We start from the raw sequence: 12,608 nt of genomic DNA, 5'->3' as shown, positions 1-12,608 counted from the left end.
TTTATGGGAAGCCACGGTGACCCCTGAGGCCCCAGGGTAGCAGAATGAGGCCAGCTCCCCTCACCTCCTCGCCTCTCTCCGACTGTGTCACCCTCTGCCTGGATGTCCTTTCCCCTCGGCCCCCCACCCCCACCATCACACTGTCACCACCAGTTCCACTGCTCCTGCCTCGATCCAGCAGCGAAGGCTGCCCTGGTCGCTCCAGGCAGATTTAACTGCTCCTTGGACGTCGGCCCGTTTTCATCTGAAACCAAACACAGGGTCTAGCTCATTGTAATTGGCAATAAATGTGGGAGGAAGAGAGGAAAATTGGAAGGGAAGGGGTGGACCTGAGTCTACCAAGCTTGGGGACTAACCAAAGGGGTTCCCGCCCCACACTGTGCCCAGGACGAGGCGTTCCCTCCAGAAAGGGAGGAGGTGACAGGTGAGAGGACATCTACTGGGGTAGGGTACACCCTAGCTCCCTCCAGGGTCTTCCCGCCTCACCCCTTGTCCCGGTTTTACACCTTGATGGTGGCCATCAGCAACCCACGTCCCCTGGGAGGGGACTGTTGGGACATAGACACCCAGGTGGGGGGACATCAGCTTTGCTAGGAGCAGTGGGACTTCTTAAGGAATGCCACTTCTTTGTGTGTAAGGGGCTTGACCAGGTGACCTTGAAGTCCTTCCCAAGTCCTTGCAGAAATTTTGAGACTTTTTGGTTCTTCACACCCAGCACCCACGGTGTGAAGCTTCTCTGTCTGATACGGCAGCCACCAGCCCCAGGGGCTACTGAGCTCTTGACACGTGGCTGCTCCAAAGTGGGCTGGAAGCACAAAGTGCACCCCAGGTTTCAACGATGTAATATGAAAAATGTGGAACACTGCATTAATTTTATATTGCTTATGTGTTGAAATGATATAATTTTGTACATACTAGATTAAATAAATTTTGTTACTAAATTAATTTCACTTGTTTCTTTTAACTTTAAAAAAAAACGTGGTTACTAGAACACAAGGGACGCACATTCTGTTTCCATTGCACAGCACTGGTTAGAGGGGAGGGGCCACCCAGCTAAGCCAAAACTCCTTCTTTGGGCACCATTTAGGTCTGAGGATGTTGGGGTCTTAGTCTCTTCCTTCTCTTCCTTGGAGGGAAGACCCAGACCCTGATACCTTATGAGAAAGTGCTGTCTCCTCCCTACAACTGAAGGCACCCAAGCCTCCTCTTGCCCCTTGAGTGGATGAGTTCTTGGGAGTGAAGGGCGGGGCCTGTCCTCCAATGCCATGCTCCACAGGGAAGACGCAAGTAAGACGTGACTGGGAAATTCCTTTCCAGGCTGGCTGCGAGCCCAGCAAGGGACAGGCTGGCCCACCCAGAGGAAACCCCTGGCTGCCTCTTCCTGCCTGGCCCACCCCTGCCCCCTAAGTCAGGCTCAGGGGCACCCCCATCCCCTACTCCCCAGCCAGGCAGGACAGCACCAGGCTGGGCATTCAAGGGGGCACAAACTCTCCCCGAGGGAACTGACACACCAAGGAAGCAGGTCACACCCACAGAGTAACTGGAGATGATCGCACAGCAGCCTGCATCTGCTGGGAAACAGCAGATCTCTAATGAGATACGGGCACCCTGTTGCTCCCTGCCCCACCCCCACCAATGTTCCTCTCCACATTTTGGGAAGGAAATAAGGAACAGGACACAATGGTTAATAGTGAGTTTACACCCCTGTTGGCCAGCTGCTTGCTGTGTGACCTTGAGCGTGAACCTCCCTGGGCCTCAGTCTCCTCAAAGGTGAAATAGAAACAGAGCACACCCTTTGCGGGGCTATTGTAAGAGTGCAGTGACCTTGTGTGAGCACACCGCCCGACAGAGTGAACACTCACCAAATGTCAGCTGCTGTGACTATTACTGATAATAACAAATCTGTCCTCACTCACCTACTTCTTTTCGTGACTAACATCAGCCAAAACAAGACTGCCACGGGGAGCTTCTCTGGGACTCCGAGCACCAGTCACAGAACACAGTTTGACTGGGAGGGGGTTGGCAGGGTGCCTGGTCTGGTGATTTGCAAAGACCGGCCCCCTCATCTCCGAGACAGTTTGAACTGGTTGCCTCGGTGGGTGTGGCCAGCCAGGTCTTCAGCAGCATGGGCTGGGGGAACAGCAGGGAGATAAGAGGACCCTGCCCCTGGGCAGCCCATTTCTGTGCTCCCTGCCCCCATACACCAGACCCCTGGGCCAGGAGGGGTGGGGTGGAATTGAAGGGAAAAGTGCCTGGAGAATTCCAGAAGTTGTTTCTTTTTTCTTAAGTTCCCACAGTTCAACTGCAAAATGAAATAGCAGAAAGAGTATTACCTCCATTTCCCTCAACATTCCCACTTAACACTGGTTTTTGAACAGTAAGTGGGACTTTTTTAAAGTCCCAGAATGAGCCTTTTGTCTCAGCAATTCCAGATCCTCAAAAGGACAAACTCTATCAGGAAAATAGTCATGAACTTCAGCGCCAAGCTGGGAACTGGGGAGACAGCCCGGACTGGACCCAGGCCGGTGCAGGGCCTCACCTCGGTGGAACAGACACTCCTGCGAGGAGAGGGTTTGAGCCACGTCCGACCAGATCTTTGGAAGAGCTGATGAAATGAGCAGTCGCCTCCATGGCCTGGAGGAAGACATTGCAGACCCGAGGACACAGGCTGGGGTGGAGGAACTGGAAGGCGAAAACAAATCAGCTGCTGCACAGAAGAGTGGAAGCTGCTCATTTGTGCTGAAGTCTGCAACATTGCTTTTCCAAGCCGAGAGAAAACCGAATGGCTTTTTGCAACTAACTACTGTGTGTAGACAGGTTTTATATTTTAAGTGTGTATTCTTCTTATCACACACTTCATAGTTAGTTTATAGAGTGATTCCCTCCCATCCCCAGTCTCTTGAACATGGGAACTTCACATCTGGGACCTTGGTCAGTTGTGCTATTAAATATTAACACTAAGAAAGAAATTCTTGGCTGATGTGGCTCAGTGGATCGAGCTCCAGCTTGCAAAATGAAAGGTCACGGGTTCGATTCCCTATCAGGGCACATGCCTGAGTTATGGGCCAGGTTCCCAATTGGGGGTGAGCGAGAGGCAACCAATTAATGTTTCTCTCACTATCAATGTTTCTTTCCTTCTCTTTCTCCCTCCCTCCCCCCTCTCTCTAGAAATAAATAAAATCTTTAAAAAATACACGAAAGAAAGAAAGAAAGAAAGAAAGAAAGAAAGAAAGAAAGAAAGAAAGAAAGAAACTAGTCATATTAGCACAAAATTGTGTAAGACAAAGTATTATGCCCTAATTTTCTGCCTTCAAAACGGTCAATGCAGTCTTCTTTGTTGTGTTGATGTACCTTGTCAAAAGCTCTTTCTTGAGAGAAAACATAGTTCAATCTGAGACATTGCTCAGTTGGATTTTTTGGGTGTTTAAAAAATGGTCTTTCCTTCTGTGTAGTGGTGAAGTGGCTGATAGTTTGCTTCAGGATGGCTTGGCTAGCTGGTTAGGTTGTTTATGTGGCTCAACTTAATGAAATAAAAAACTGGCCACCTTAACACCTGCTCCTAAAATTTGAAAGGGGATGCTTTACTGATCCAAAGGCCTGGGGACCACTGCCCCCCCACTCCCCGTTCCACCTCCCACCCACTGCCCCCTTCTGCTTGTCCTGCCCAGGCTGCACCCACAGAGAAGAGATGGCAGGAATCCTGGCAACTGCCACCCCCGCCCCTGTCAAGGGGGCTCCTTCACCTCCCGTCCACAAGGCACTCACATCCCCAGAGGCTCCCGTGCCATCCTCACACCCCTGTCACACTGAAGAACTTCTTCCACTGAATGAAAACCCACTCCTGGCGATGTCTGCCCACTGCCCACTGGTCCTAGATTTGTTTTCAGAGGTCACCCAGAACTCGCGCCCTCGCTGCCAAGGACAGCCATCTAGAGATCTGAAGGCAGTATGATTTAAGGGCCCCAAGAGGCTTCCCTTCTCTGGGCTAAACAATCCAGTTCCTTCCTAAGAGGGCCTCCACCCTGCCTGCCCGCAGCCCTCCAGCTCCCCTCCAGGAGCTCAGTACGAGAGGCAGACAGTGTGGCTGGTGAGGGTGCGCGCTCTGGAGTCCGGCAGGCCTGGCACGGTTCCTGGCCGCGCTTCTTTCTGGCCGTGTGACTTTGAACAAGTTACTTCAGCTCTATGTGCCCCAGTTTTCGGTCTCCTCACCTCAGAGTAGAGATAATAACAGCTCAGATAGGATTGTTGTGTTATGAGGGTGATGTCAGTTAGCACACGTTAAGCCTTAAAACAGCGCTTAGCACCAGCTGTGCTCAGCATGTGTCATCCAGGATGCGTGTCGGGAGCCTGCCCTCCCCGCCCATCACCAGTTGACTGGGGGAGCGGTGGGGGGGACCTATCCCGAGCTGGGCCAAGGAGCCTTTTCCCAGGGGGGTGGGGGGGTCAGACCTGGGAGACAGAGAAGAAAGTCCATTTTTCTCCAGTAGCTGAAGGTGCAAGGTATAAAACTCAGCCATGGTTTCTACATCATGAAGAAAATCAGTGTGCTGTGACAGAGGAAAAAAATATTGCTTGGAAATAAGCAAAGACAAGGGAGAAAGAGTTCTGGTTCCAGTTGCTCCAAAAGGTCAGCTCCATCCCAGCCCTCCCTATAACTTCACTGTTTGTCTCAGTAAGCTTTTGCTGTGTACCAACTACCTCCCAACTTAGGGCTTAAAGCGTGGAACATTTATTAGCTCCCGATCCTATATGCTACGATTGGGCTGGGCTCTGCTGGCCTCCCCTGGGCCCAGCCATGCAGCTGTAGTCCGTGGGCAGCTTGACCTGGGCTGCTGGGTCCGGGATGGCTAGAAGGTGACCTAGCATTTACTGAATGTCTGCCATCTGCCAGGCACTGTGGGAAATACCCGAGTGGAGAAAATTAATATTTACTGACGTCCTACTTTGTGTTAGGCCATGATGGAAATTTTAGGTACATTATCGCTCTTAATCCTCCTGATTATGTGGCCAGATAGTGGCTATTAGGATAATCTCCATTGCACAGATGAAGAAACTGAGGCTCAGAGAGGAGGAATAACCTGCCTAGATTTCAAGACCCAAAGGGGCAGAGCTGGAACCAAGCCGAGGACTCCTGGGCATCTGAAGAACACACGCTGCTCCCTCTCGGCCCTTCCCACATCGCAGAGTTAAAAGTTGGCCCTACGCTCATGCTGCTTTAAGAGTTGTCAAGGGAACTGAGTGGACACAACATCCAACAATGTAAGATTTAATGCCATCCATTCAGCAAATGTGCCCCCATGTCTACTTTGTGCTAGGCACCACGTTAGCTGCTAGGGATGGGGAAATGACTCAGACACAGGATGCAGCAGCAACAGCAGCAGCAGCAGCAGCAGTGGCAACATGGAGGAGGAAATGATTAATCATGCCTGGTTTGGGCTCAGCGTTGGCTCGTTTATCAGCCTGAATCTTAAGGGATGCATGATGCTGGTGAGGAAATGCTGTTCAAGCTAAACTCCCCTTCCCACAGATGTACAGCATCTCAGAGTCCCAGTGACACGGCAATCAAAGGGCAAGGTCATCCTCAGGGGGAAGGTCAAGGGCTCTCAGGCCGTTCTCTGAGCCTGGCTACAAAGCTGAACACAGGCCACTTGTGGATATTAAGTTAAAGTAGCAGCTTCCAGGTTGAGGTGACACCCTTGCTGTCTTCTGAGGTAGCTGGGGGATTTCTGAGTCCAAGGAAGGAATTTCTGCCAGCCCAGAGCTGGGATGCTCAGAGATGCAGCCCCACACGCCCAGGGCCCTGTCCCCAGTGGGCAGGCGTGAGCACCGGCAAGGCAGAGCCAGACTCCGCCGTGAGTTCTAGCTGCATCAGTGTCTGGCTCTGTTCCCATTAGCTGGTGATTTATTCTTCCTGTGCATCCTTCTCATCATCTACAAAATGGAAACAAAACTCCCCATGTGAGCCAAATTTTTCTGTCTCTTGAGCTAGTTTAAGCAAAACTCCAGGGCAGAGGGCGCATGAGCCTGGCACTGCACCTGCAAAGCTACCAGAACTTCAGTCAGGACTCCCCGCCCCTCTCTCCTCTCCTTTATTTTCCCTCCTTGCTTGCCTCATTTTTCTCCCTCTGCAGACAGGCTTCTTCCATTTATCTGGAGCCTGTGGCAAAAGCTGGCTGCCCCATAGCTCACACATGGGTTTATGTGTGACAGTCCCAGCCTCATTCCGTCTGGCTGCTATCTTTCAGTGCCAACTTCGAACTCCTAGGAGGAAGAATCTGGCCCAGCTTGGGCCTAAGGTCCGCCACTCAGGTCTATGGCACAGGCGGCTATGTCCCACAAAAGTGGGTCACAGAGCACACCTGGGGACCCCCACAGGTAAAGTGAGGAAGGGGACACTTCTCAAAGAAGGAATGTCACCATGGGCTAAGCAGATTCCCCCAGGAGTTACTGTGAGGATTGAATAAATCAACAATCATCAACGGCCTGGCGCCTGACAGGCATGCCTTTCCAGGGAGGGTCTCAGGTCAGATTCCCCAAAGCAGAGTGTCAGGGGAGAAGTGCAGAAGAGAAGGGCGTGGGCAGGTGCAAAGGGCGCCATCCCAGCCTGGCCCACGGGGAGCTCTGGGCTCTCAGCACCACGTGCCCCACAGAGTCTGTCTCCCCTTGAGACAAGGGGACTAGTCTACTGTGCCCTCACTGATCTGTCCTCAGAACTGGCAGGGTGGGGCAGGGGAGGCTTCCATCTGGCTGAGGGCGAGTCTCCAGAGAGGGGGCAGCTGTGACTATCACCAGCCAACATCCCGGCAACTGGGAGGCGGCGTGCTAGCCAGGAAAGGGGTCCAGGCAGGACCTGACGCCATCCAGTACCAGTAGCCTCGTGCAAACACACATGGTCACTGGTTGGCTCTTGCCTGTACCTCTCCCTTTTACATGTTTAAGAGTAATGCTAAATTACATATTAGATAAATGCTTTTTTACATAATGTATGATTTTTCACACTGTATATTAGCATATGTAATATATACAAACATACCTATTACTATAAATATGTAAATATAATACATCTCATAGGGGATTCTTAAGGACCACACATGTTTTTTGTCTTACCTGCTGATTTTAGAGCTTAATGCCCTCATCCTTATTAGATATGACTCCACCATAAGTGGTTGAGCTTCTCCATCCCTCCCTAGCTGCCCTCTCCCGCAGGGTCGCAGGGTCCCCATCCTGGTGAGGGCCTCAAGGGGCGAGGACCTCCTGGCTCCAGTGGCTTCCCATCCCACCTGAAACACACCCCCTTGACTCAGCCCTTCCGTGCCCACGTGACCTGACCGATGACTCCATGTCTGACTGCTGACCCTAAGCTCACCAACCTCCAGCCTCAGGGCCTCTGTAGACATTTCCTCAAACCCACCAGTTCGCTCCTGCCTGAGTCTTTGCACAAGCTGCTTCTTGCCCGGAACATCTTCCCCTGTTCTTTGCGAAGCTGGCTTCTGGTCTCCATCAAGTTCAAACTAACGTCACCTGTCGGGGAGGCCAGCCCCGACACCTCCTGCTCAAGTTCCAATTACCTTACTTATTTCTTTCCTAGCCTACACAGTTTATAATCGTTTTTGTTTTTTCTCTTGGTTCTTGTCTCTGTGGTCACTAAACTGTAAGTTTCATGATGTCAGAAAGTACCTGCACACAGTAGGAGCTCAGTAAGCACTTGTTGTATGAATGAATGAATGAATGAGTGGGTCTGTTGCCATGCCCCAACAGTTTACCTCAAATCCACCCTGTCCTTCCCACTGGCAGGAGAGAAAGTTCAATAAGAGGACACCACTCTCCCTTCCCTGCCCACAGTCAGTAACAATCACTTGCTTGAGCAGGCAAGTGTAGGACATGAAGTTCAGTGACCCAGGTTCAAGTCCCGCCCTTGCAGCTTGCTCGTTATATAGCATTAGCCAAACGATCCACCTCTCTCTAGTTCAGTTCCTTTCTGTAAAATGGGTGAAACACCTCCTGCCTTTTCTTCTTCTCGGGCTGATGCGAGGAGAGGTGGAAAGTGTGCAGAGACAGTTTTCAGTGCCAACAGTCAAGGGCCTTCACAGTTCAGGTCTGGCCCCTCCCTCTCCAGACACAAATGGTCATTATTCCTGCCCCACCCAGCTACCTGGTACTTCCTGAACTTCCCCCGTACGTTCATGCCCCACTGCTTTCCTTTCAAAGCTGTGCTCTTTGTTGGGGAAGGTCATTTCCTTGACTTCATCTGTCCAGACCCTGCCCGTCTGAGAAGGCCCGCTGCTCTGTGAACTCCTCCTCCACCTCCGGCCTCACGGAGTCTTTGACGTCTGTCTTACTGCTGAGATGGTCTCCCTTCCTGCACTCCAGCTCCTTTCCCTGACTCAAACTGCTGATCCCGACATCACGCTGCTCTCTTTAGTACAGACTGGGAGGGGCCCCCTCAGTGCCCTCAAAATGGTCACCACCTAGTGGGATCGGAGGGTCCAAAAAGCACTTGGTAACTGATTGCAGGCTCAGAGAGCATAATGGTGAAGTGCGCTCGCACAGAAGGTACACACTTGGCTTTGAATCCAGGATGTGTGGAATACAAATTTAATTACTTGACTAAATAAGGCATGTTTTTTATATTTCAAATAGTAAAAAGACCTAAGTTGGTCATCCAGGACTGCTACAGAGGCTCCGTGGTATATGGAGGGCACAGGCTCTTCCCAAATTCTACTCTGCCATCAGCATGTGCTATTATTTTTGTTCTCTATACGAGTTTTCTCATCTAGAAAATGGAAATAACTACCCCCCTTATAAGGAAGATACAATAAATAAAGATTAAGCAAGCTGATATATATAAAAAGATTAAAAGAATATCAGCACATGTTAAGTGCTCTATAAATGTTAGCTATCCCCTGCCCCCATGCTGAAAAAATGGCTGCCACCCCTCCAGGCATCACATTCTCATCCCTGGCAGGAAAGGGAAAAAGGCAAAGCACAAAAAAGTGAGTGCTGGCTAAATCCATCTGTTTTTCTTTTTAATTGAGGTGAAATTCATATAACAAAAAATTAACCGTTTAAAAATTAACAATTCAGTGGCATTTAATACAGTTAATGCTGTGCAACCACCAGCTGTTTAGTTCCAAATTTTTATCACCCCGAAAGGAACGTTGCACCCATTCAGCAGTTGCTTCCATTCTCTGCTACCCCTTGAAACTATCAACCTTTATATTGTCTCTGTGGATTTACCTATTCTGCATAATTGCATCTATTTTTAAAGAACCTTAAAGAAAATGAGCTTTCCAGGAATCCCCACCCAACCTCTTCTGCTCACGTCTCATTGGCCAGGACTGTGTCTGAGTTGTGTCTGGGCACATGGCTGTCCTCCACCCAATCAGCTTTCTGTCATTCTCTATCCTAGTATTTATTGCATTCCCACAGCCAGAGTTTACTGGTCCTCAGGCCCATGAATTCTTTTTTTACATGTTAACTTTTCCAAGATAAGAATCCTCTGATATTGATACTATCTCATTTTTAATGAAATACGGCATATATCAGCCACTGTGCTAGATGCTGGGATGAACCAATAAATGAGACAGACACGGCCCCCCATCCTCCTGGAGCTGACATCCTAGTGGTGGGGAGATAGACAAGTACGCAAAATAAGTGAATTGCTTAATGTCTTAGAAAACAATAAATGCTTAGAAAAAACACAAAATGTCAAGCAAAATAAGGCCCATTTGAGGGATGGAACGAGGATCAGTTGCCATATAAATGTATTAATTATCTGTTGCTGTGTAACAAATCACCCTAAAACAGAGCAGCTTAAAACAACAAACATGTGCCCTGGCTGACATTGCTCAGTGGATTGAGCGCCGGCTTGCAAACCGAAGTGTCGCAGGTTCGATTCCCAGTCAGGGTACATGCCTGGGTTGCAGGCCATGACCCCCAGCAAGCGCACATTGATGTTTCTCTCTCTCTCTCTCTATCTCCCTCCCTTCCTTCTCTAAAAATAATAAATAAAATCTTTAAAAAAAAACAACAAACATGGATTATCTCAGCTTCTGTGGGTCAGGATTCTAAGAATGGCTTAGCTAGGTCTTTCTGGCTCCAGGGCTTTCACAAGGCTGCAGAGGAGAAGGAAACGTCAGCTGGGGCCCAGGCATCTGCAAGTTTGACAGGGGCTGGACAGTCTGCTTCTGAGATGGCGCACACACACGGCTGTCGGCGAAAGGCCCGAGTCCCTCACTGGCTGTTGGCAAGAAGTCTTGGTTCCTGGCCATGTGGGCACCTCTGTAGGGCTATTTGAGTGTCTTCACTTCACCAGAGCAAGTGATTCAAGAGAGAGGAGAAATCCACATGGAAACGACACCATCCCTCCTGCTATATTCCGTTTGTTCGCAGTGAGCTGTTGTGTCCAGCCCACATACAAGGAGAGGGGAGTTTAAGGAGGTGTATCAAAGAATTCGGGGACATTTTTGGAAACCACTACAATGGAATAGGAGAGACAGGATAAAAGAACGGTCATAGTTGAACAAAGACTTGAAGGAGGTGAAGGAAACCAGCAAAGCAGATACGGCTGTGAGGGAGGAAAGGGTTCTGGCCGAGGGAAACAGCTGGAGCTGTTGGGGTGAAGCTCACGTGCCACGCCGGTGGAGGGGAGACAGGGAACTATCGGGAGACCACTAATGGGGCGGCTGCAATCCTTCCCTCCGTTACTAGCTACTTGACCGTGGGCAAGTCACTTCCTCTCTGAGTCCTGGTTTCCTTCTCTGGGAAATGGGAATGAGCGAAGTAACTACTCATAGGTTTCTTGTGAGGATTAAATAGGGTAACATGTGGGAATCAGCCAGCCCATGTCTGGTGTATAGTAATTACTCAATAAATGTTAGCTAATATTTTTTTTGTTACTACCCGGCACAGTAGCCTCATTAGTGTTGTCTGAGCATCAGGTACACGGGTGCAAATTATCAGTGCAGGGCTCTTGGAGGACGTGACTCCTTGGGGATCTAGTAGAAACTTCTCCCCTGCTCTGTACTCCACAGAAAACCTTGCAAAGAGATGAACTCTGTCTGCCCGTCAGAGCCTGGACGTCAAGCCTCACGGCAGTCTCCAGGCTTAACTGCCAAGTTAGCCAGGCTGCTGGGGTGGGAGAGGCTCAGCCAGGGACTGCGGAGCCAGCTCAGAGTTTCTAGAGCAGGCTCCTCTCCTGCGCCTTCCAGTCTCAGTCAGTCCATGGACGACTGTTTGCTGAGCCCTGTCTGAGTCTTGCTTTGTCTCAATTACTGGAAATGGGGCTGTCCGTGAAAGTGAAACCCGACAGATCTTGCCAACTTGGGGTCTTTGGAAGAGGCAGAAGCCCCTTGAAGTGGATCCTTCTGTATGTTCTCAAGAAAGGGGGCTGGACATAAGGAAAGAGCATGAAGAACTGCGTCCTCACTTGGTGGTACAAAACTGTCCCCAGGTCCCATCAGCGCCCACCAGGGCCAAGCACTACTCTGGCCCCGTCCACTCATGCCAGGTGGACTCGAGGGCTCCCCCTGCCCATCCCAAACCCAGTGGCTTCAGATGAAAGCAGCTTGGATCAGTGGGGAGTTCTGTGCTCTAAGGCAAACATTGTAGCTTTTGACCTTGCTCCACCACACACCTGGTGACCGCAGCCAACTTCCTGAAGTTTTATCAGGACTTCAGTTTCCTTCTTTGTCAAAAAGGACAATAACTTCTGCTCTGCCTCATTTATTCCTTCAACAGCTACTGAAGTCCCTACTATGTGCCCAGCACTGTTCTGATGCTTTAGAAACACTGGGCAGAACATTCCATGCAAGGCATTCAAGGCCTCTGCTCTCGGGCAGCTGAGATGCTAGTGAGGAGACATCCTTTGAAATAACGGTGGTAGAGGAAAAGCAGGGCAGGGGAGGAGGATGGAGAGGGCTGGGCGTGGCAAGTCTCTCTGAGGGGGTGAGTTTTAAACAGAGATCAGAACAAAGTGAAGGAGTGAATCACGTGGATGCCTGGGAAAGAGACTTCCAGGCAGAGGGACCAGTAGGAGCCCCGAGACATGAATGTGCCTTGGCAGTCCATGGCAGAGGAAGGAAGCCATTGGTGGAAACGCTAGGAACCAGGGGGGTCCGACCAGAGAGATGCTGTCTCAGCATAACCCAGATCACGTCACTCCTCCGCCGAAGTGCTGACTGGGCTGTATGAGGCCCCACATGATCTTCCTCCCTCCTTCTCTTTCACACCCACCCCTGCCGCTCCCAGGCTCCCGCTGCTCTGGCCATACTCCCCCCCACCCCCCCACCCCCGGCTCCTACACCTGCCTTGAGGTATCACCCTAACTCTGGGGCTCAGAGTCATCTGCAGGCCTTATTAAAATGCAGGTAGCTGAGCCCCAGCCCAGCTACTGATGCAGAAGCTGATTCAGTCTGGGGTGGGGTCTCAGAATGTTCATCCCTAAGAGGGTCCTTGGTACTACAATCTGACAAGCACATGCCTGTTGTTCCCTCTGCTGGGACCACGCTGGCCCAGACACTATGAGACTAATGCCTTCTCCTCCTCCAAGTCTTTGCTCAAGCCACATGGTCTCAGTGAGGCCCACCCTGACCATCCTCCGCAATACT

This window comes from Phyllostomus discolor, chromosome 5 (genome assembly GCF_004126475.2).
Source record: "Phyllostomus discolor isolate MPI-MPIP mPhyDis1 chromosome 5, mPhyDis1.pri.v3, whole genome shotgun sequence".
Taxonomy (NCBI): domain Eukaryota; kingdom Metazoa; phylum Chordata; class Mammalia; order Chiroptera; family Phyllostomidae; genus Phyllostomus; species Phyllostomus discolor.
Note: the sequence above shows the minus strand (reverse complement) of the source record.